This window comes from Schistocerca serialis, chromosome 9 (genome assembly GCF_023864345.2).
Source record: "Schistocerca serialis cubense isolate TAMUIC-IGC-003099 chromosome 9, iqSchSeri2.2, whole genome shotgun sequence".
In the NCBI taxonomy this organism is placed as follows: Eukaryota; Metazoa; Arthropoda; class Insecta; order Orthoptera; family Acrididae; genus Schistocerca; species Schistocerca serialis.
Genome location: NC_064646.1, coordinates 445716761 through 445733131, shown reverse-complemented (window position 1 = coordinate 445733131; position 16371 = coordinate 445716761). Strand labels below are relative to the sequence as shown.

Below are 16371 nucleotides of genomic sequence, written 5' to 3'. Positions count from 1 at the left end.
GCGATATTTACCACGATCGACTCGACATGCAGCTGCGAGATGCACAGGAGCAACAAAGCACTCCACGATGCGGCGACATACGAAATCCACTGGCCAGCTACGCGTCGGCAACTAACAAAATGCCGACCCTGCCAGGATTCGAACCTGGAATCTTCTGATCCGTAGTCAGACGCGTTATCCGTTGCGCCACAGGGCCAGTGGCAGCATTTCTTTCTACGAGACAAGTGCAATTCGCTAAGAAACGTGTTCTCCATGGCTGAGCAAGCTCCCAAGGAAGGTACCTCTCGTCCAGCTGCGTGGCCGCAGTGCGCCTGCAGAGCTTAGAGCTTGCCACGCATCTGCTCTCGCTGTTCGACAGGTAGCAGAAGGCAAGGCGCGCGTTTTCCCGCGTTTTCTCGACGACCAGAGCCTGTTGATGTGCATGTAAGCGTAGCATATGAAACAAGAATAGCACGAAGCATTGGTAGTCAGGTGCCAAAGTCGCAGTATGGCATCAGGTGGCGATCGTATGTTTCTGTGGCCACCACTGGTTTGCAGCAAAGTGAATACCGCTAACTGAGAGCACTGTGTTGTAGCCCCAGTGGCGCAATTGGTTAGCGCACGGTACTTATAAGGCAGTAGCCGTGAGCAATGCCGGGGTTGTGAGTTCGAGCCTCACCTGGGGCATACTTTTAATTCATAGCAGCTGTCTCTGACAGCAACAGGAGGCTAGGTTTGAGATGTATCAGCTATTTGAGTAACATAATTGTGCATTCGAGACGCTAGCTGCGTCTTCCTCGGTAGTATAGTGGTTAGTATCCCCGCCTGTCACGCGGGAGACCGGGGTTCGATTCCCCGCCGGGGAGGCACATCCGATTTTTAATTGCTGCTCTATCACTCGCCGAACTTAGTGTAGGACGTTTGCGGCTACTAGCACCATATCTCTCGCACACAGGCATCTGTGTACAGCGCATCCTCGGTAGTATAGTGGTTATTATCCCCGCCTGTCACGCGGGAGACCGGGGTTCGATTCCCCGCCGGGGAGATGCGATTTTTATCTCACAAACCTGTTCGAGTGTTGCGCGTATGGGGGTCGTAAGAGCATTAACTTTGCGATCGTGGAGTGTAGTTGGTGCGAAATCTTAAAAAATGCTACATCTTAGGAAGTGGTTCTCGCATTCTTCACACTTCAGAATTACGGGGTTTGCTGTTAACGCTGAATCAAAGCACCCCAGCCGACGCTGTGGGCGTAATAATCGAGCTCGACACAGTCCGCAAAAGAAATAATTTTAGCAGAGCGTGGTTTCGATCCACGGACCTCTGGGTTATGGGCCCAGCACGCTTCCACTGCGCCACTCTGCTGGCTGGGGTTGCGCCGGCTCTGCGCCACGTGACGTGGGACACTTGGAAAGTGTTGTCTGCGTCGCTTTCACACGCCTGTATTTAATTGCGTATCATCTCCTACAGCTCTCAGCTTGACTTGTCTCGACTGACGCTACGCTGACGCCTGCAGGCAGCGATATTTACCACGATCGACTCGACATGCAGCTGCGAGATGCACAGGAGCAACAAAGCACTCCACGATGCGGCGACATACGAAATCCACTGGCCAGCTACGCGTCGGCAACTAACAAAATGCCGACCCTGCCAGGATTCGAACCTGGAATCTTCTGATCCGTAGTCAGACGCGTTATCCGTTGCGCCACAGGGCCAGTGGCAGCATTTCTTTCTACGAGACAAGTGCAATTCGCTAAGAAACGTGTTCTCCATGGCTGAGCAAGCTCCCAAGGAAGGTACCTCTCGTCCAGCTGCGTGGCCGCAGTGCGCCTGCAGAGCTTAGAGCTTGCCACGCATCTGCTCTCGCTGTTCGACAGGTAGCAGAAGGCAAGGCGCGCGTTTTCCCGCGTTTTCTCGACGACCAGAGCCGGTTGATGTGCATGTAAGCGTAGCATATGAAACAAGAATAGCACGAAGCATTGGTAGTCAGGTGCCAAAGTCGCAGTATGGCATCAGGTGGCGATCGTATGTTTCTGTGGCCACCACTGGTTTGCAGCAAAGTGAATACCGCTAACTGAGAGCACTGTGTTGTAGCCAAAGTGGCGCAATTGGTTAGCGCACGGTACTTATAAAGCAGTAGCCGTGAGCAATGCCGGGGTTGTGAGTTCGAGCCTCACCTGGGGCATACTTTTAATTCATAGCAGCTGTCTCTGACAGCAACAGGAGGCTAGGTTTGAGATGTATCAGCTATTTGAGAAACATAATTGTGCATTCGAGACGCTAGCTGCGTCTTCCTCGGTAGTATAGTGGTTAGTATCCCCGCCTGTCACGCGGGAGACCGGGGTTCGATTCCCCGCCGGGGAGATGCGATTTTTATCTCACAAACCTGTTCGAGTGTTGCGCGTATGGGGGTCGTAAGAGCATTAACTTTGCGATCGTGGAGTGTAGTTGGTGCGAAATCTTAAAAAATGCTACATCTTAGGAAGTGGTTCTCGCATTCTTCACACTTCAGAATTACGGGGTTTGCTGTTAACGCTGAATCAAAGCACCCCAGCCGACGCTGTGGGCGTAATAATCGAGCTCGACACAGTCCGCAAAAGAAATAATTTTAGCAGAGCGTGGTTTCGATCCACGGACCTCTGGGTTATGGGCCCAGCACGCTTCCACTGCGCCACTCTGCTGGCTGGGGTTGCGCCGGCTCTGCGCCACGTGACGTGGGACACTTGGAAAGTGTTGTCTGCGTCGCTTTCACACGCCTGTATTTAATTGCGTATCATCTCCTACAGCTCTCAGCTTGACTTGTCTCGACTGACGCTACGCTGACGCCTGCAGGCAGCGATATTTACCACGATCGACTCGACATGCAGCTGCGAGATGCACAGGAGCAACAAAGCACTCCACGATGCGGCGACATACGAAATCCACTGGCCAGCTACGCGTCGGCAACTAACAAAATGCCGACCCTGCCAGGATTCGAACCTGGAATCTTCTGATCCGTAGTCAGACGCGTTATCCGTTGCGCCACAGGGCCAGTGGCAGCATTTCTTTCTACGAGACAAGTGCAGTTCGCTAAGAAACGTGTTCTCCATGGCTGAGCAAGCTCCCAAGGAAGGTACCTCTCGTCCAGCTGCGTGGCCGCAGTGCGCCTGCAGAGCTTAGAGCTTGCCACGCATCTGCTCTCGCTGTTCGACAGGTAGCAGAAGGCAAGGCGCGCGTTTTCAAGCGTTTTCTCGACGACCAGAGCCGGTTGATGTGCATGTAAGCGTAGCATATGAAACAAGAATAGCACGAAGCATTGGTAGTCAGGTGCCAAAGTCGCAGTATGGCATCAGGTGGCGATCGTATGTTTCTGTGGCCACCACTGGTTTGCAGCAAAGTGAATACCGCTAACTGAGAGCACTGTGTTGTAGCCCCAGTGGCGCAATTGGTTAGCGCACGGTACTTATAAGGCAGTAGTCGTGAGCAATGCCGGGGTTGTGAGTTCGAGCCTCACCTGGGGCATACTTTTAATTCATAGCAGCTGTCTCTGACAGCAACAGGAGGCTAGGTTTGAGATGTATCAGCTATTTGAGTAACATAATTGTGCATTCGAGACGCTAGCTGCGTCTTCCTCGGTAGTATAGTGGTTAGTATCCCCGCCTGTCACGCGGGAGACCGGGGTTCGATTCCCCGCCGGGGAGGCACATCCGATTTTTAATTGCTGCTCTATCACTCGCCGAACTTAGTGTAGGACGTTTGCGGCTACTAGCACCATATCTCTCGCACACAGGCATCTGTGTACAGCGCATCCTCGGTAGTATAGTGGTTATTATCCCCGCCTGTCACGCGGTAGACCGGGGTTCGGTTCCCCGCCGGGGAGATGCGATTTTTATCTCACAAACCTGTTCGAGTGTTGCGCGTATGGGGGTCGTAAGAGCATAAACTTTGCGATCGTGGAGTGTAGTTGGTGCGAAATCTTAAAAAATGCTACATCTTAGGAAGTGGTTCTCGCATTCTTCACACTTCAGAATTACGGGGTTTGCTGTTAACGCTGAATCAAAGCACCCCAGCCGACGCTGTGGGCGTAATAATCGAGCTCGACACAGTCCGCAAAAGAAATAATTTTAGCAGAGCGTGGTTTCGATCCACGGACCTCTGGGTTATGGGCCCAGCACGCTTCCACTGCGCCACTCTGCAGGCTGGGGTTGCGCCGGCTCTGCGCCACGTGACGTGGGACACTTGGAAAGTGTTGTCTGCGTCGCTTTCACACGCCTGTATTTAATTGCGTATCATCTCCTACAGCTCTCAGCTTGACTTGTCTCGACTGACGCTACGCTGACGCCTGCAGGCAGCGATATTTACCACGATCGACTCGACATGCAGCTGCGAGATGCACAGGAGCAACAAAGCACTCCACGATGCGGCGACATACGAAATCCACTGGCCAGCTACGCGTCGGCAACTAACAAAATGCCGACCCTGCCAGGATTCGAACCTGGAATCTTCTGATCCGTAGTCAGACGCGTTATCCGTTGCGCCACAGGGCCAGTGGCAGCATTTCTTTCTACGAGACAAGTGCAGTTCGCTAAGAAACGTGTTCTCCATGGCTGAGCAAGCTCCCAAGGAAGGTACCTCTCGTCCAGCTGCGTGGCCGCAGTGCGCCTGCAGAGCTTAGAGCTTGCCACGCATCTGCTCTCGCTGTTCGACAGGTAGCAGAAGGCAAGGCGCGCGTTTTCCCGCGTTTTCTCGACGACCAGAGCCGGTTGATGTGCATGTAAGCGTAGCATATGAAACAAGAATAGCACGAAGCATTGGTAGTCAGGTGCCAAAGTCGCAGTATGGCATCAGGTGGCGATCGTATGTTTCTGTGGCCACCACTGGTTTGCAGCAAAGTGAATACCGCTAACTGAGAGCACTGTGTTGTAGCCCCAGTGGCGCAATTGGTTAGCGCACGGTACTTATAAGGCAGTAGTCGTGAGCAATGCCGGGGTTGTGAGTTCGAGCCTCACCTGGGGCATACTTTTAATTCATAGCAGCTGTCTCTGACAGCAACAGGAGGCTAGGTTTGAGATGTATCAGCTATTTGAGTAACATAATTGTGCATTCGAGACGCTAGCTGCGTCTTCCTCGGTAGTATAGTGGTTAGTATCCCCGCCTGTCACGCGGGAGACCGGGGTTCGATTCCCCGCCGGGGAGGCACATCCGATTTTTAATTGCTGCTCTATCACTCGCCGAACTTAGTGTAGGACGTTTGCGGCTACTAGCACCATATCTCTCGCACACAGGCATCTGTGTACAGCGCATCCTCGGTAGTATAGTGGTTATTATCCCCGCCTGTCACGCGGTAGACCGGGGTTCGGTTCCCCGCCGGGGAGATGCGATTTTTATCTCACAAACCTGTTCGAGTGTTGCGCGTATGGGGGTCGTAAGAGCATAAACTTTGCGATCGTGGAGTGTAGTTGGTGCGAAATCTTAAAAAATGCTACATCTTAGGAAGTGGTTCTCGCATTCTTCACACTTCAGAATTACGGGGTTTGCTGTTAACGCTGAATCAAAGCACCCCAGCCGACGCTGTGGGCGTAATAATCGAGCTCGACACAGTCCGCAAAAGAAATAATTTTAGCAGAGCGTGGTTTCGATCCACGGACCTCTGGGTTATGGGCCCAGCACGCTTCCACTGCGCCACTCTGCTGGCTGGGGTTGCGCCGGCTCTGCGCCACGTGACGTGGGACACTTGGAAAGTGTTGTCTGCGTCGCTTTCACACGCCTGTATTTAATTGCGTATCATCTCCTACAGCTCTCAGCTTGACTTGTCTCGACTTTGCTCGACTGACGCTACGCTAACGCTTGCAGGCAGCGATATTTACCACGATCGACTCGACATGCAGCTGCGAGATGCACAGGAGCAACAAAGCACTCCACGATGCGGCGACATACGAAATCCACTGGCCAGCTACGCGTCGGCAACTAACAAAATGCCGACCCTGCCAGGATTCGAACCTGGAATCTTCTGATCCGTAGTCTGACGCGTTATCCGTTGCGCCACAGGGCCAGTGGCAGCATTTCTTTCTACGAGACAAGTGCAATTCGCTAAGAAACGTGTTCTCCATGGCTGAGCAAGCTCCCAAGGAAGGTACCTCTCGTCCAGCTGCGTGGCCGCAGTGCGCCTGCAGAGCTTAGAGCTTGCCACACATCTGCTCTCGCTGTTCGACAGGTAGCAGAAGGCAAGGCGCGCGTTTTCCCGCGTTTTCTCGACGACCAGAGCCGGTTGATGTGCATGTAAGCGTAGCATATGAAACAAGAATAGCACGAAGCATTGGTAGTCAGGTGCCAAAGTCGCAGTATGGCATCAGGTGGCGATCGTATGTTTCTGTGGCCACCACTGGTTTGCAGCAAAGTGAATACCGCTAACTGAGAGCACTGTGTTGTAGCCCCAGTGGCGCAATTGGTTAGCGCACGGTACTTATAAGGCAGTAGCCGTGAGCAATGCCGGGGTTGTGAGTTCGAGCCTCACCTGGGGCATACTTTTAATTCTTAGCAGCTGTCTCTGACAGCAACAGGAGGCTAGGTTTGAGATGTATCAGCTATTTGAGTAACATAATTGTGCATTCGAGACGCTAGCTGCGTCTTCCTCGGTAGTATAGTGGTTAGTATCCCCGCCTGTCACGCGGGAGACCGGGGTTCGATTCCCCGCCGGGAGGCACATCCGATTTTTAATTGCTGCTCTATCACTCGCCGAACTTAGTGTAGGACGTTTGCGGCTACTAGCACCATATCTCTCGCACACAGGCATCTGTGTACAGCGCATCCTCGGTAGTATAGTGGTTACTATCCCCGCCTGTCACGCGGGAGACCGGGGTTCGATTCCCCGCCGGGGAGATGCGATTTTTATCTCACAAACCTGTTCGAGTGTTGCGCGTATGGGGGTCGTAAGAGCATTAACTTTGCGATCGTGGAGTGTAGTTGGTGCGAAATCTTAAAAAATGCTACATCTTAGGAAGTGGTTCTCGCATTCTTCACACTTCAGAATTACGGGGTTTGCTGTTAACGCTGAATCAAAGCACCCCAGCCGACGCTGTGGGCGTAATAATCGAGCTCGACACAGTCCGCAAAAGAAATAATTTTAGCAGAGCGTGGTTTCGATCCACGGACCTCTGGGTTATGGGCCCAGCACGCTTCCACTGCGCCACTCTGCTGGCTGGGGTTGCGCCGGCTCTGCGCCACGTGACGTGGGACACTTGGAAAGTGTTGTCTGCGTCGCTTTCACACGCCTGTATTTAATTGCGTATCATCTCCTACAGCTCTCAGCTTGACTTGTCTCGACTGACGCTACGCTGACGCCTGCAGGCAGCGATATTTACCACGATCGACTCGACATGCAGCTGCGAGATGCACAGGAGCAACAAAGCACTCCACGATGCGGCGACATACGAAATCCACTGGCCAGCTACGCGTCGGCAACTAACAAAATGCCGACCCTGCCAGGATTCGAACCTGGAATCTTCTGATCCGTAGTCAGACGCGTTATCCGTTGCGCCACAGGGCCAGTGGCAGCATTTCTTTCTACGAGACAAGTGCAATTCGCTAAGAAACGTGTTCTCCATGGCTGAGCAAGCTCCCAAGGAAGGTACCTCTCGTCCAGCTGCGTGGCCGCAGTGCGCCTGCAGAGCTTAGAGCTTGCCACACATCTGCTCTCGCTGTTCGACAGGTAGCAGAAGGCAAGGCGCGCGTTTTCCCGCGTTTTCTCGACGACCAGAGCCGGTTGATGTGCATGTAAGCGTAGCATATGAAACAAGAATAGCACGAAGCATTGGTAGTCAGGTGCCAAAGTCGCAGTATGGCATCAGGTGGCGATCGTATGTTTCTGTGGCCACCACTGGTTTGCAGCAAAGTGAATACCGCTAACTGAGAGCACTGTGTTGTAGCCCCAGTGGCGCAATTGGTTAGCGCACGGTACTTATAAGGCAGTAGTCGTGAGCAATGCCGGGGTTGTGAGTTCGAGCCTCACCTGGGGCATACTTTTAATTCATAGCAGCTGTCTCTGACAGCAACAGGAGGCTAGGTTTGAGATGTATCAGCTATTTGAGTAACATAATTGTGCATTCGAGACGCTAGCTGCGTCTTCCTCGGTAGTATAGTGGTTAGTATCCCCGCCTGTCACGCGGGAGACCGGGGTTCGATTCCCCGCCGGGGAGGCACATCCGATTTTTAATTGCTGCTCTATCACTCGCCGAACTTAGTGTAGGACGTTTGCGGCTACTAGCACCATATCTCTCGCACACAGGCATCTGTGTACAGCGCATCCTCGGTAGTATAGTGGTTATTATCCCCGCCTGTCACGCGGTAGACCGGGGTTCGGTTCCCCGCCGGGGAGATGCGATTTTTATCTCACAAACCTGTTCGAGTGTTGCGCGTATGGGGGTCGTAAGAGCATAAACTTTGCGATCGTGGAGTGTAGTTGGTGCGAAATCTTAAAAAATGCTACATCTTAGGAAGTGGTTCTCGCATTCTTCACACTTCAGAATTACGGGGTTTGCTGTTAACGCTGAATCAAAGCACCCCAGCCGACGCTGTGGGCGTAATAATCGAGCTCGACACAGTCCGCAAAAGAAATAATTTTAGCAGAGCGTGGTTTCGATCCACGGACCTCTGGGTTATGGGCCCAGCACGCTTCCACTGCGCCACTCTGCTGGCTGGGGTTGCGCCGGCTCTGCGCCACGTGACGTGGGACACTTGGAAAGTGTTGTCTGCGTCGCTTTCACACGCCTGTATTTAATTGCGTATCATCTCCTACAGCTCTCAGCTTGACTTGTCTCGACTGACGCTACGCTGACGCCTGCAGGCAGCGATATTTACCACGATCGACTCGACATGCAGCTGCGAGATGCACAGGAGCAACAAAGCACTCCACGATGCGGCGACATACGAAATCCACTGGCCAGCTACGCGTCGGCAACTAACAAAATGCCGACCCTGCCAGGATTCGAACCTGGAATCTTCTGATCCGTAGTCAGACGCGTTATCCGTTGCGCCACAGGGCCAGTGGCAGCATTTCTTTCTACGAGACAAGTGCAATTCGCTAAGAAACGTGTTCTCCATGGCTGAGCAAGCTCCCAAGGAAGGTACCTCTCGTCCAGCTGCGTGGCCGCAGTGCGCCTGCAGAGCTTAGAGCTTGCCACGCATCTGCTCTCGCTGTTCGACAGGTAGCAGAAGGCAAGGCGCGCGTTTTCCCGCGTTTTCTCGACGACCAGAGCCGGTTGATGTGCATGTAAGCGTAGCATATGAAACAAGAATAGCACGAAGCATTGGTAGTCAGGTGCCAAAGTCGCAGTATGGCATCAGGTGGCGATCGTATGTTTCTGTGGCCACCACTGGTTTGCAGCAAAGTGAATACCGCTAACTGAGAGCACTGTGTTGTAGCCCCAGTGGCGCAATTGGTTAGCGCACGGTACTTATAAAGCAGTAGCCGTGAGCAATGCCGGGGTTGTGAGTTCGAGCCTCACCTGGGGCATACTTTTAATTCATAGCAGCTGTCTCTGACAGCAACAGGAGGCTAGGTTTGAGATGTATCAGCTATTTGAGAAACATAATTGTGCATTCGAGACGCTAGCTGCGTCTTCCTCGGTAGTATAGTGGTTAGTATCCCCGCCTGTCACGCGGGAGACCGGGGTTCGATTCCCCGCCGGGGAGATGCGATTTTTATCTCACAAACCTGTTCGAGTGTTGCGCGTATGGGGGTCGTAAGAGCATTAACTTTGCGATCGTGGAGTGTAGTTGGTGCGAAATCTTAAAAAATGCTACATCTTAGGAAGTGGTTCTCGCATTCTTCACACTTCAGAATTACGGGGTTTGCTGTTAACGCTGAATCAAAGCACCCCAGCCGACGCTGTGGGCGTAATAATCGAGCTCGACACAGTCCGCAAAAGAAATAATTTTAGCAGAGCGTGGTTTCGATCCACGGACCTCTGGGTTATGGGCCCAGCACGCTTCCACTGCGCCACTCTGCTGGCTGGGGTTGCGCCGGCTCTGCGCCACGTGACGTGGGACACTTGGAAAGTGTTGTCTGCGTCGCTTTCACACGCCTGTATTTAATTGCGTATCATCTCCTACAGCTCTCAGCTTGACTTGTCTCGACTGACGCTACGCTGACGCCTGCAGGCAGCGATATTTACCACGATCGACTCGACATGCAGCTGCGAGATGCACAGGAGCAACAAAGCACTCCACGATGCGGCGACATACGAAATCCACTGGCCAGCTACGCGTCGGCAACTAACAAAATGCCGACCCTGCCAGGATTCGAACCTGGAATCTTCTGATCCGTAGTCAGACGCGTTATCCGTTGCGCCACAGGGCCAGTGGCAGCATTTCTTTCTACGAGACAAGTGCAGTTCGCTAAGAAACGTGTTCTCCATGGCTGAGCAAGCTCCCAAGGAAGGTACCTCTCGTCCAGCTGCGTGGCCGCAGTGCGCCTGCAGAGCTTAGAGCTTGCCACGCATCTGCTCTCGCTGTTCGACAGGTAGCAGAAGGCAAGGCGCGCGTTTTCCCGCGTTTTCTCGACGACCAGAGCCGGTTGATGTGCATGTAAGCGTAGCATATGAAACAAGAATAGCACGAAGCATTGGTAGTCAGGTGCCAAAGTCGCAGTATGGCATCAGGTGGCGATCGTATGTTTCTGTGGCCACCACTGGTTTGCAGCAAAGTGAATACCGCTAACTGAGAGCACTGTGTTGTAGCCCCAGTGGCGCAATTGGTTAGCGCACGGTACTTATAAGGCAGTAGTCGTGAGCAATGCCGGGGTTGTGAGTTCGAGCCTCACCTGGGGCATACTTTTAATTCATAGCAGCTGTCTCTGACAGCAACAGGAGGCTAGGTTTGAGATGTATCAGCTATTTGAGTAACATAATTGTGCATTCGAGACGCTAGCTGCGTCTTCCTCGGTAGTATAGTGGTTAGTATCCCCGCCTGTCACGCGGGAGACCGGGGTTCGATTCCCCGCCGGGGAGGCACATCCGATTTTTAATTGCTGCTCTATCACTCGCCGAACTTAGTGTAGGACGTTTGCGGCTACTAGCACCATATCTCTCGCACACAGGCATCTGTGTACAGCGCATCCTCGGTAGTATAGTGGTTATTATCCCCGCCTGTCACGCGGTAGACCGGGGTTCGGTTCCCCGCCGGGGAGATGCGATTTTTATCTCACAAACCTGTTCGAGTGTTGCGCGTATGGGGGTCGTAAGAGCATAAACTTTGCGATCGTGGAGTGTAGTTGGTGCGAAATCTTAAAAAATGCTACATCTTAGGAAGTGGTTCTCGCATTCTTCACACTTCAGAATTACGGGGTTTGCTGTTAACGCTGAATCAAAGCACCCCAGCCGACGCTGTGGGCGTAATAATCGAGCTCGACACAGTCCGCAAAAGAAATAATTTTAGCAGAGCGTGGTTTCGATCCACGGACCTCTGGGTTATGGGCCCAGCACGCTTCCACTGCGCCACTCTGCTGGCTGGGGTTGCGCCGGCTCTGCGCCACGTGACGTGGGACACTTGGAAAGTGTTGTCTGCGTCGCTTTCACACGCCTGTATTTAATTGCGTATCATCTCCTACAGCTCTCAGCTTGACTTGTCTCGACTTTGCTCGACTGACGCTACGCTGACGCTTGCAGGCAGCGATATTTACCACGATCGACTCGACATGCAGCTGCGAGATGCACAGGAGCAACAAAGCACTCCACGATGCGGCGACATACGAAATCCACTGGCCAGCTACGCGTCGGCAACTAACAAAATGCCGACCCTGCCAGGATTCGAACCTGGAATCTTCTGATCCGTAGTCAGACACGTTATCCGTTGCGCCACAGGGCCAGTGGCAGCATTTCTTTCTACGAGACAAGTGCAATTCGCTAAGAAACGTGTTCTCCATGGCTGAGCAAGCTCCCAAGGAAGGTACCTCTCGTCCAGCTGCGTGGCCGCAGTGCGCCTGCAGAGCTTAGAGCTTGCCACACATCTGCTCTCGCTGTTCGACAGGTAGCAGAAGGCAAGGCGCGCGTTTTCCCGCGTTTTCTCGACGACCAGAGCCGGTTGATGTGCATGTAAGCGTAGCATTTGAAACAAGAATAGCACGAAGCATTGGTAGTCAGGTGCCAAAGTCGCAGTATGGCATCAGGTGGCGATCGTATGTTTCTGTGGCCACCACTGGTTTGCAGCAAAGTGAATACCGCTAACTGAGAGCACTGTGTTGTAGCCCCAGTGGCGCAATTGGTTAGCGCACGGTACTTATAAGGCAGTAGCCGTGAGCAATGCCGGGGTTGTGAGTTCGAGCCTCACCTGGGGCATACTTTTAATTCTTAGCAGCTGTCTCTGACAGCAACAGGAGGCTAGGTTTGAGATGTATCAGCTATTTGAGTAACATAATTGTGCATTCGAGACGCTAGCTGCGTCTTCCTCGGTAGTATAGTGGTTAGTATCCCCGCCTGTCACGCGGGAGACCGGGGTTCGATTCCCCGCCGGGGAGGCACATCCGATTTTTAATTGCTGCTCTATCACTCGCCGAACTTAGTGTAGGACGTTTGCGGCTACTAGCACCATATCTCTCGCACACAGGCATATGTGTACAGCGCATCCTCGGTAGTATAGTGGTTAGTATCCCCGCCTGTCACGCGGGAGACCGGGGTTCGTTTCCCCGCCGGGGAGCTGCGTTTTTTATCTCACAAACCTGTTCGAGTGTTGCGCGTATGGGGGTCGTAAGAGCATTAACTTTGCGATCGTGGAGTGTAGTTGGTGCGAAATCTTAAAAAATGCTACATCTTAGGAAGTGGTTCTCGCATTCTTCACACTTCAGAATTACGGGGTTTGCTGTTAACGCTGAATCAAAGCACCCCAGCCGACGCTGTGGGCGTAATAATCGAGCTCGACACAGTCCGCAAAAGAAATAATTTTAGCAGAGCGTGGTTTCGATCCACGGACCTCTGGGTTATGGGCCCAGCACGCTTCCACTGCGCCACTCTGCTGGCTGGGGTTGCGCCGGCTCTGCGCCACGTGACGTGGGACACTTGGAAAGTGTTGTCTGCGTCGCTTTCACACGCCTGTATTTAATTGCGTATCATCTCCTACAGCTCTCAGCTTGACTTGTCTCGACTGACGCTACGCTGACGCCTGCAGGCAGCGATATTTACCACGATCGACTCGACATGCAGCTGCGAGATGCACAGGAGCAACAAAGCACTCCACGATGCGGCGACATACGAAATCCACTGGCCAGCTACGCGTCGGCAACTAACAAAATGCCGACCCTGCCAGGATTCGAACCTGGAATCTTCTGATCCGTAGTCAGACGCGTTATCCGTTGCGCCACAGGGCCAGTGGCAGCATTTCTTTCTACGAGACAAGTGCAGTTCGCTAAGAAACGTGTTCTCCATGGCTGAGCAAGCTCCCAAGGAAGGTACCTCTCGTCCAGCTGCGTGGCCGCAGTGCGCCTGCAGAGCTTAGAGCTTGCCACGCATCTGCTCTCGCTGTTCGACAGGTAGCAGAAGGCAAGGCGCGCGTTTTCCCGCGTTTTCTCGACGACCAGAGCCGGTTGATGTGCATGTAAGCGTAGCATTTGAAACAAGAATAGCACGAAGCATTGGTAGTCAGGTGCCAAAGTCGCAGTATGGCATCAGGTGGCGATCGTATGTTTCTGTGGCCACCACTGGTTTGCAGCAAAGTGAATACCGCTAACTGAGAGCACTGTGTTGTAGCCCCAGTGGCGCAATTCCGGCTTGAGCCGTCGTGGAGAGCGGACGTGTTTACGCTGTGCTCCGTCGCTGCTCAGGGCAAGGCAAGTTTGCTGCTGCTTGTGACGCCATATTGTGTTGTTTATCTTGTTATTAGTTGATTTTTCGTTCCGTTATCACTACATTCGTCTGTGCTGTCTGGGTGCTCGTGTTGATGTTTGTGTAATGGTGCCAGTTTGAAGATGGCTTTGATTTCTAGAAGAGATACTCTTAAGTTTACTTTTGAACGAGGATGTGTTAAACCGTCTGCCCTGGAATTTCAATATTTTGTGATTGACCAAGTCAAGATTCCTTCCGATGCTATTACTGGAATACATTTGTCACACCTTGCAACAGTCGGATTTGTTAAATTGAAGGATTCTGATCTCTGTAGTCGTATCGTTGAAGAAAGTGGTGGTGTTATGAGATTTACACGTTCTGATGGGAGTGTTACCGAAGTTCACGTCTCTTTTGGTGGACTTGGTTTGCGTACGGTGCGGATATTTGAACTTCCTTTCGAAATCCCTTGTGATCATGTGAGCGAGGTTTTACGTGCATATGGACGTGTCCTTTCTATTCACGAAGAAAAGTGGGGAAATGATTATCCGTTGCCTGTACTGAACGGCGTGAGGCAGGTTCGAATTGATTTGCTGAAGCACATCCCGTCCTTCATCAGTGTATCCGGGTATCGTGCTTTAGTTATTTATGATGGACAGCCGCGAACTTGTTCTATATGTAACTCGACGGAGCATATTCGCGCCGAGTGTTCGCGGCGTCGGATCGCGCAGTTACCACCCGGAGATAGCGTCACGCGCTCACCTGGAGTTGTAAATATACCGCTCTCGTATGCGGCTGCGGCTGTCATCGCTCCACCGTCCCCTCCCGTTGCGACAAGTGTCATCCAAGCGACGGGTACCGACCATGTCTCTCAAGCAGTTCCCCTGCACGATTCCACGGTCTCTGACCAGGGCGAACCTGCTTTACCCCGGCTACAAAACGAAGTGCCAGTTAACCCAGAGGTTTCGACTGATACTCCCCAGCGTCGAACTGATGCGACAGTGCTCCAGGAGTTGGAATACTCAGCCACTGTCGGAGTTACTCTGCCTCACTCCCCACCGGATGACGGGCAAGATATGGTCTCTTCCCCGCCTAGATCGCGAAAAAACAAGAAGAGGCGGATTGCCCATCCGGCGGCGGCGCACGAGGTCCCAAAAACCAGGGAAAAGTTGCGTCAGATTACGAAGATGGACGATGACCAAAGCAATGATGGACCAGAGGAAAATAAGGATATTTCAGATAGTTCGACGTATAGTCCAGATAGGGAAGATGGTAGAAACCCTGTAACACACAGGTCTAGAGGAGGGATAGAGTGTAAAGAAGGCTTGGCGGCTCCCAATGATGGTCCACCCAGACGGCCATCTCGTGAATGTAGCACGGATCGGTCTTCCCCTAGGTTGGACTGGGCGACGGACAAGGAAGATGACTGTGCACCACGAGCAACGACGGCAGTTGACACGCTGCCGATGATCATTGATAGCATACCAGTTGACGAAAGTCTCCTCGCAGGGCACCCTGGATCGCTGCGCTAAAATGAAATGCCTGATTTGTCCACAGATAATAACAGGACGATTTTGTTGAACGTTACACTGGTCTTTATGTTGGTGTGTCCATTTGTTTTCTCTTCCTAAATGGAACGACGTTTACAGAGAATGTCACAGACTTACAATATAATGACTTTGAATATTAACAGGATTAGGAGTCCAACAAAATTGGCGGCTTTGAAAGATTTCTTGTATAATTCGGATACCGATATTGCTCTCTTGCAGGAGGTAATGGTCAGTGAATTTAATTTCCCGGGGTTTACTGAAATTTTAAATGTTGCTTTCGAAAATGAATGTGGAACGGCTATTTTGGTGAAACATGGTATACCGGCGGAGCCTTTGTGTCTTCTAGAATCCGGTCGCGGAATCTCTTGTAAAATCTTTAATACGACGGTTGTTAATGTCTATGCCCCCTCTGGTAGCAGCTCCCGAGCGGCCAGGACAACTTTTTTCACCGGTGAAATGGTTCACTTATTAAACGACAATTCAGAAAATCTCATTATAGCTGGCGACTGGAACTGTGTACTGAAGTCAAAAGATCAAAAACCGAACTTTAACTTCTCTCAAGCACTGAAAGATTGTGTCACAGCCTTACGTCTTACAGACGCATGGGAATTATTTCACCCCACAGCTGTTAAGTTTACATATATGACGAACTTGGCGGCCAGTAGAATTGACAGAATTTATATATCCGATCGTTTAATGCAGTGTGCATCTTCAATAGACACGATTCCCACCAGTTTTTCTGATCACTGTGGAGTTCGTTGTAGCATACATCTTGCCCGGCAAACAACCTATTGGGGACGCGGTCTTTGGAAATTGAATGTCAGTCTTCTTCACGAAACAGACTTAAATGAATCCATCCAAGTGACCTGGAATATGTGCCTCAGAGCGCGCCCCAGATACGTTTCCACCATTGAGTGGTGGACCCACTATGCTAAAAGGAAGCTGAGGATGACTTTGATCGACTATGGCAAGGCCAGGGCTCAACTTCGGAAAGACACTATTGAATTTTATTATACCTGTTTGCGAGAACTGTATGCTCGTCCCGTTTTGTCTGCTGA

The 16371-nt window shown here is 52.1% G+C and overlaps 39 non-coding genes across 39 annotated transcripts; 20 read left to right on the top strand and 19 right to left on the bottom strand.

The window, feature by feature from the left end:
- Nucleotides 1-123: 123 nt before the first annotated feature.
- On the bottom strand, nucleotides 124-196 carry Trnar-acg (transfer RNA arginine (anticodon ACG)). Its single transcript has one exon. It is a non-coding gene; the product is annotated as a tRNA-Arg (tRNA).
- A 378-nt stretch (nucleotides 197-574) lies between these two features.
- Trnai-uau (transfer RNA isoleucine (anticodon UAU)) lies at nucleotides 575-666 on the top strand. Its single transcript is given in 2 exon segments — nucleotides 575-612; nucleotides 631-666. It is a non-coding gene; the product is annotated as a tRNA-Ile (tRNA).
- Nucleotides 667-773: 107 nt separating this feature from the next.
- On the top strand, nucleotides 774-845 carry Trnad-guc (transfer RNA aspartic acid (anticodon GUC)). The gene has a single exon. It is a non-coding gene; the product is annotated as a tRNA-Asp (tRNA).
- A 107-nt stretch (nucleotides 846-952) lies between these two features.
- Trnad-guc (transfer RNA aspartic acid (anticodon GUC)) lies at nucleotides 953-1024 on the top strand. Its single transcript has one exon. It is a non-coding gene; the product is annotated as a tRNA-Asp (tRNA).
- A 245-nt stretch (nucleotides 1025-1269) lies between these two features.
- Trnam-cau (transfer RNA methionine (anticodon CAU)) lies at nucleotides 1270-1341 on the bottom strand. Its single transcript has one exon. It is a non-coding gene; the product is annotated as a tRNA-Met (tRNA).
- A 277-nt stretch (nucleotides 1342-1618) lies between these two features.
- Nucleotides 1619-1691, bottom strand: Trnar-acg (transfer RNA arginine (anticodon ACG)). The gene has a single exon. It is a non-coding gene; the product is annotated as a tRNA-Arg (tRNA).
- A 577-nt stretch (nucleotides 1692-2268) lies between these two features.
- Trnad-guc (transfer RNA aspartic acid (anticodon GUC)) lies at nucleotides 2269-2340 on the top strand. Its single transcript has one exon. It is a non-coding gene; the product is annotated as a tRNA-Asp (tRNA).
- A 245-nt stretch (nucleotides 2341-2585) lies between these two features.
- On the bottom strand, nucleotides 2586-2657 carry Trnam-cau (transfer RNA methionine (anticodon CAU)). Its single transcript has one exon. It is a non-coding gene; the product is annotated as a tRNA-Met (tRNA).
- Nucleotides 2658-2934: 277 nt separating this feature from the next.
- Nucleotides 2935-3007, bottom strand: Trnar-acg (transfer RNA arginine (anticodon ACG)). Its single transcript has one exon. It is a non-coding gene; the product is annotated as a tRNA-Arg (tRNA).
- A 378-nt stretch (nucleotides 3008-3385) lies between these two features.
- Nucleotides 3386-3477, top strand: Trnai-uau (transfer RNA isoleucine (anticodon UAU)). The gene is given in 2 exon segments: nucleotides 3386-3423; nucleotides 3442-3477. It is a non-coding gene; the product is annotated as a tRNA-Ile (tRNA).
- Nucleotides 3478-3584: 107 nt separating this feature from the next.
- On the top strand, nucleotides 3585-3656 carry Trnad-guc (transfer RNA aspartic acid (anticodon GUC)). The gene has a single exon. It is a non-coding gene; the product is annotated as a tRNA-Asp (tRNA).
- Nucleotides 3657-4079: 423 nt separating this feature from the next.
- Trnam-cau (transfer RNA methionine (anticodon CAU)) lies at nucleotides 4080-4152 on the bottom strand. Its single transcript has one exon. It is a non-coding gene; the product is annotated as a tRNA-Met (tRNA).
- A 277-nt stretch (nucleotides 4153-4429) lies between these two features.
- Nucleotides 4430-4502, bottom strand: Trnar-acg (transfer RNA arginine (anticodon ACG)). The gene has a single exon. It is a non-coding gene; the product is annotated as a tRNA-Arg (tRNA).
- Nucleotides 4503-4880: 378 nt separating this feature from the next.
- Nucleotides 4881-4972, top strand: Trnai-uau (transfer RNA isoleucine (anticodon UAU)). Its single transcript is given in 2 exon segments — nucleotides 4881-4918; nucleotides 4937-4972. It is a non-coding gene; the product is annotated as a tRNA-Ile (tRNA).
- Nucleotides 4973-5079: 107 nt separating this feature from the next.
- On the top strand, nucleotides 5080-5151 carry Trnad-guc (transfer RNA aspartic acid (anticodon GUC)). Its single transcript has one exon. It is a non-coding gene; the product is annotated as a tRNA-Asp (tRNA).
- Nucleotides 5152-5575: 424 nt separating this feature from the next.
- Nucleotides 5576-5647, bottom strand: Trnam-cau (transfer RNA methionine (anticodon CAU)). The gene has a single exon. It is a non-coding gene; the product is annotated as a tRNA-Met (tRNA).
- Nucleotides 5648-5934: 287 nt separating this feature from the next.
- Nucleotides 5935-6007, bottom strand: Trnar-acg (transfer RNA arginine (anticodon ACG)). The gene has a single exon. It is a non-coding gene; the product is annotated as a tRNA-Arg (tRNA).
- A 378-nt stretch (nucleotides 6008-6385) lies between these two features.
- On the top strand, nucleotides 6386-6477 carry Trnai-uau (transfer RNA isoleucine (anticodon UAU)). Its single transcript is given in 2 exon segments — nucleotides 6386-6423; nucleotides 6442-6477. It is a non-coding gene; the product is annotated as a tRNA-Ile (tRNA).
- Nucleotides 6478-6584: 107 nt separating this feature from the next.
- Trnad-guc (transfer RNA aspartic acid (anticodon GUC)) lies at nucleotides 6585-6656 on the top strand. The gene has a single exon. It is a non-coding gene; the product is annotated as a tRNA-Asp (tRNA).
- A 106-nt stretch (nucleotides 6657-6762) lies between these two features.
- Nucleotides 6763-6834, top strand: Trnad-guc (transfer RNA aspartic acid (anticodon GUC)). The gene has a single exon. It is a non-coding gene; the product is annotated as a tRNA-Asp (tRNA).
- A 245-nt stretch (nucleotides 6835-7079) lies between these two features.
- On the bottom strand, nucleotides 7080-7151 carry Trnam-cau (transfer RNA methionine (anticodon CAU)). Its single transcript has one exon. It is a non-coding gene; the product is annotated as a tRNA-Met (tRNA).
- Nucleotides 7152-7428: 277 nt separating this feature from the next.
- Trnar-acg (transfer RNA arginine (anticodon ACG)) lies at nucleotides 7429-7501 on the bottom strand. The gene has a single exon. It is a non-coding gene; the product is annotated as a tRNA-Arg (tRNA).
- Nucleotides 7502-7879: 378 nt separating this feature from the next.
- Nucleotides 7880-7971, top strand: Trnai-uau (transfer RNA isoleucine (anticodon UAU)). Its single transcript is given in 2 exon segments — nucleotides 7880-7917; nucleotides 7936-7971. It is a non-coding gene; the product is annotated as a tRNA-Ile (tRNA).
- Nucleotides 7972-8078: 107 nt separating this feature from the next.
- Nucleotides 8079-8150, top strand: Trnad-guc (transfer RNA aspartic acid (anticodon GUC)). The gene has a single exon. It is a non-coding gene; the product is annotated as a tRNA-Asp (tRNA).
- A 424-nt stretch (nucleotides 8151-8574) lies between these two features.
- Nucleotides 8575-8646, bottom strand: Trnam-cau (transfer RNA methionine (anticodon CAU)). The gene has a single exon. It is a non-coding gene; the product is annotated as a tRNA-Met (tRNA).
- A 277-nt stretch (nucleotides 8647-8923) lies between these two features.
- Nucleotides 8924-8996, bottom strand: Trnar-acg (transfer RNA arginine (anticodon ACG)). The gene has a single exon. It is a non-coding gene; the product is annotated as a tRNA-Arg (tRNA).
- A 378-nt stretch (nucleotides 8997-9374) lies between these two features.
- Trnai-uau (transfer RNA isoleucine (anticodon UAU)) lies at nucleotides 9375-9466 on the top strand. The gene is given in 2 exon segments: nucleotides 9375-9412; nucleotides 9431-9466. It is a non-coding gene; the product is annotated as a tRNA-Ile (tRNA).
- Nucleotides 9467-9573: 107 nt separating this feature from the next.
- On the top strand, nucleotides 9574-9645 carry Trnad-guc (transfer RNA aspartic acid (anticodon GUC)). Its single transcript has one exon. It is a non-coding gene; the product is annotated as a tRNA-Asp (tRNA).
- A 245-nt stretch (nucleotides 9646-9890) lies between these two features.
- Trnam-cau (transfer RNA methionine (anticodon CAU)) lies at nucleotides 9891-9962 on the bottom strand. Its single transcript has one exon. It is a non-coding gene; the product is annotated as a tRNA-Met (tRNA).
- Nucleotides 9963-10239: 277 nt separating this feature from the next.
- Trnar-acg (transfer RNA arginine (anticodon ACG)) lies at nucleotides 10240-10312 on the bottom strand. Its single transcript has one exon. It is a non-coding gene; the product is annotated as a tRNA-Arg (tRNA).
- Nucleotides 10313-10690: 378 nt separating this feature from the next.
- Nucleotides 10691-10782, top strand: Trnai-uau (transfer RNA isoleucine (anticodon UAU)). Its single transcript is given in 2 exon segments — nucleotides 10691-10728; nucleotides 10747-10782. It is a non-coding gene; the product is annotated as a tRNA-Ile (tRNA).
- Nucleotides 10783-10889: 107 nt separating this feature from the next.
- Nucleotides 10890-10961, top strand: Trnad-guc (transfer RNA aspartic acid (anticodon GUC)). The gene has a single exon. It is a non-coding gene; the product is annotated as a tRNA-Asp (tRNA).
- A 424-nt stretch (nucleotides 10962-11385) lies between these two features.
- Trnam-cau (transfer RNA methionine (anticodon CAU)) lies at nucleotides 11386-11457 on the bottom strand. Its single transcript has one exon. It is a non-coding gene; the product is annotated as a tRNA-Met (tRNA).
- Nucleotides 11458-11744: 287 nt separating this feature from the next.
- Trnar-acg (transfer RNA arginine (anticodon ACG)) lies at nucleotides 11745-11817 on the bottom strand. The gene has a single exon. It is a non-coding gene; the product is annotated as a tRNA-Arg (tRNA).
- Nucleotides 11818-12195: 378 nt separating this feature from the next.
- Nucleotides 12196-12287, top strand: Trnai-uau (transfer RNA isoleucine (anticodon UAU)). Its single transcript is given in 2 exon segments — nucleotides 12196-12233; nucleotides 12252-12287. It is a non-coding gene; the product is annotated as a tRNA-Ile (tRNA).
- A 107-nt stretch (nucleotides 12288-12394) lies between these two features.
- On the top strand, nucleotides 12395-12466 carry Trnad-guc (transfer RNA aspartic acid (anticodon GUC)). The gene has a single exon. It is a non-coding gene; the product is annotated as a tRNA-Asp (tRNA).
- Nucleotides 12467-12573: 107 nt separating this feature from the next.
- Trnad-guc (transfer RNA aspartic acid (anticodon GUC)) lies at nucleotides 12574-12645 on the top strand. Its single transcript has one exon. It is a non-coding gene; the product is annotated as a tRNA-Asp (tRNA).
- Nucleotides 12646-12890: 245 nt separating this feature from the next.
- On the bottom strand, nucleotides 12891-12962 carry Trnam-cau (transfer RNA methionine (anticodon CAU)). The gene has a single exon. It is a non-coding gene; the product is annotated as a tRNA-Met (tRNA).
- Nucleotides 12963-13239: 277 nt separating this feature from the next.
- Nucleotides 13240-13312, bottom strand: Trnar-acg (transfer RNA arginine (anticodon ACG)). The gene has a single exon. It is a non-coding gene; the product is annotated as a tRNA-Arg (tRNA).
- Between the last annotated feature and the right edge of the window lie 3059 nt (nucleotides 13313-16371).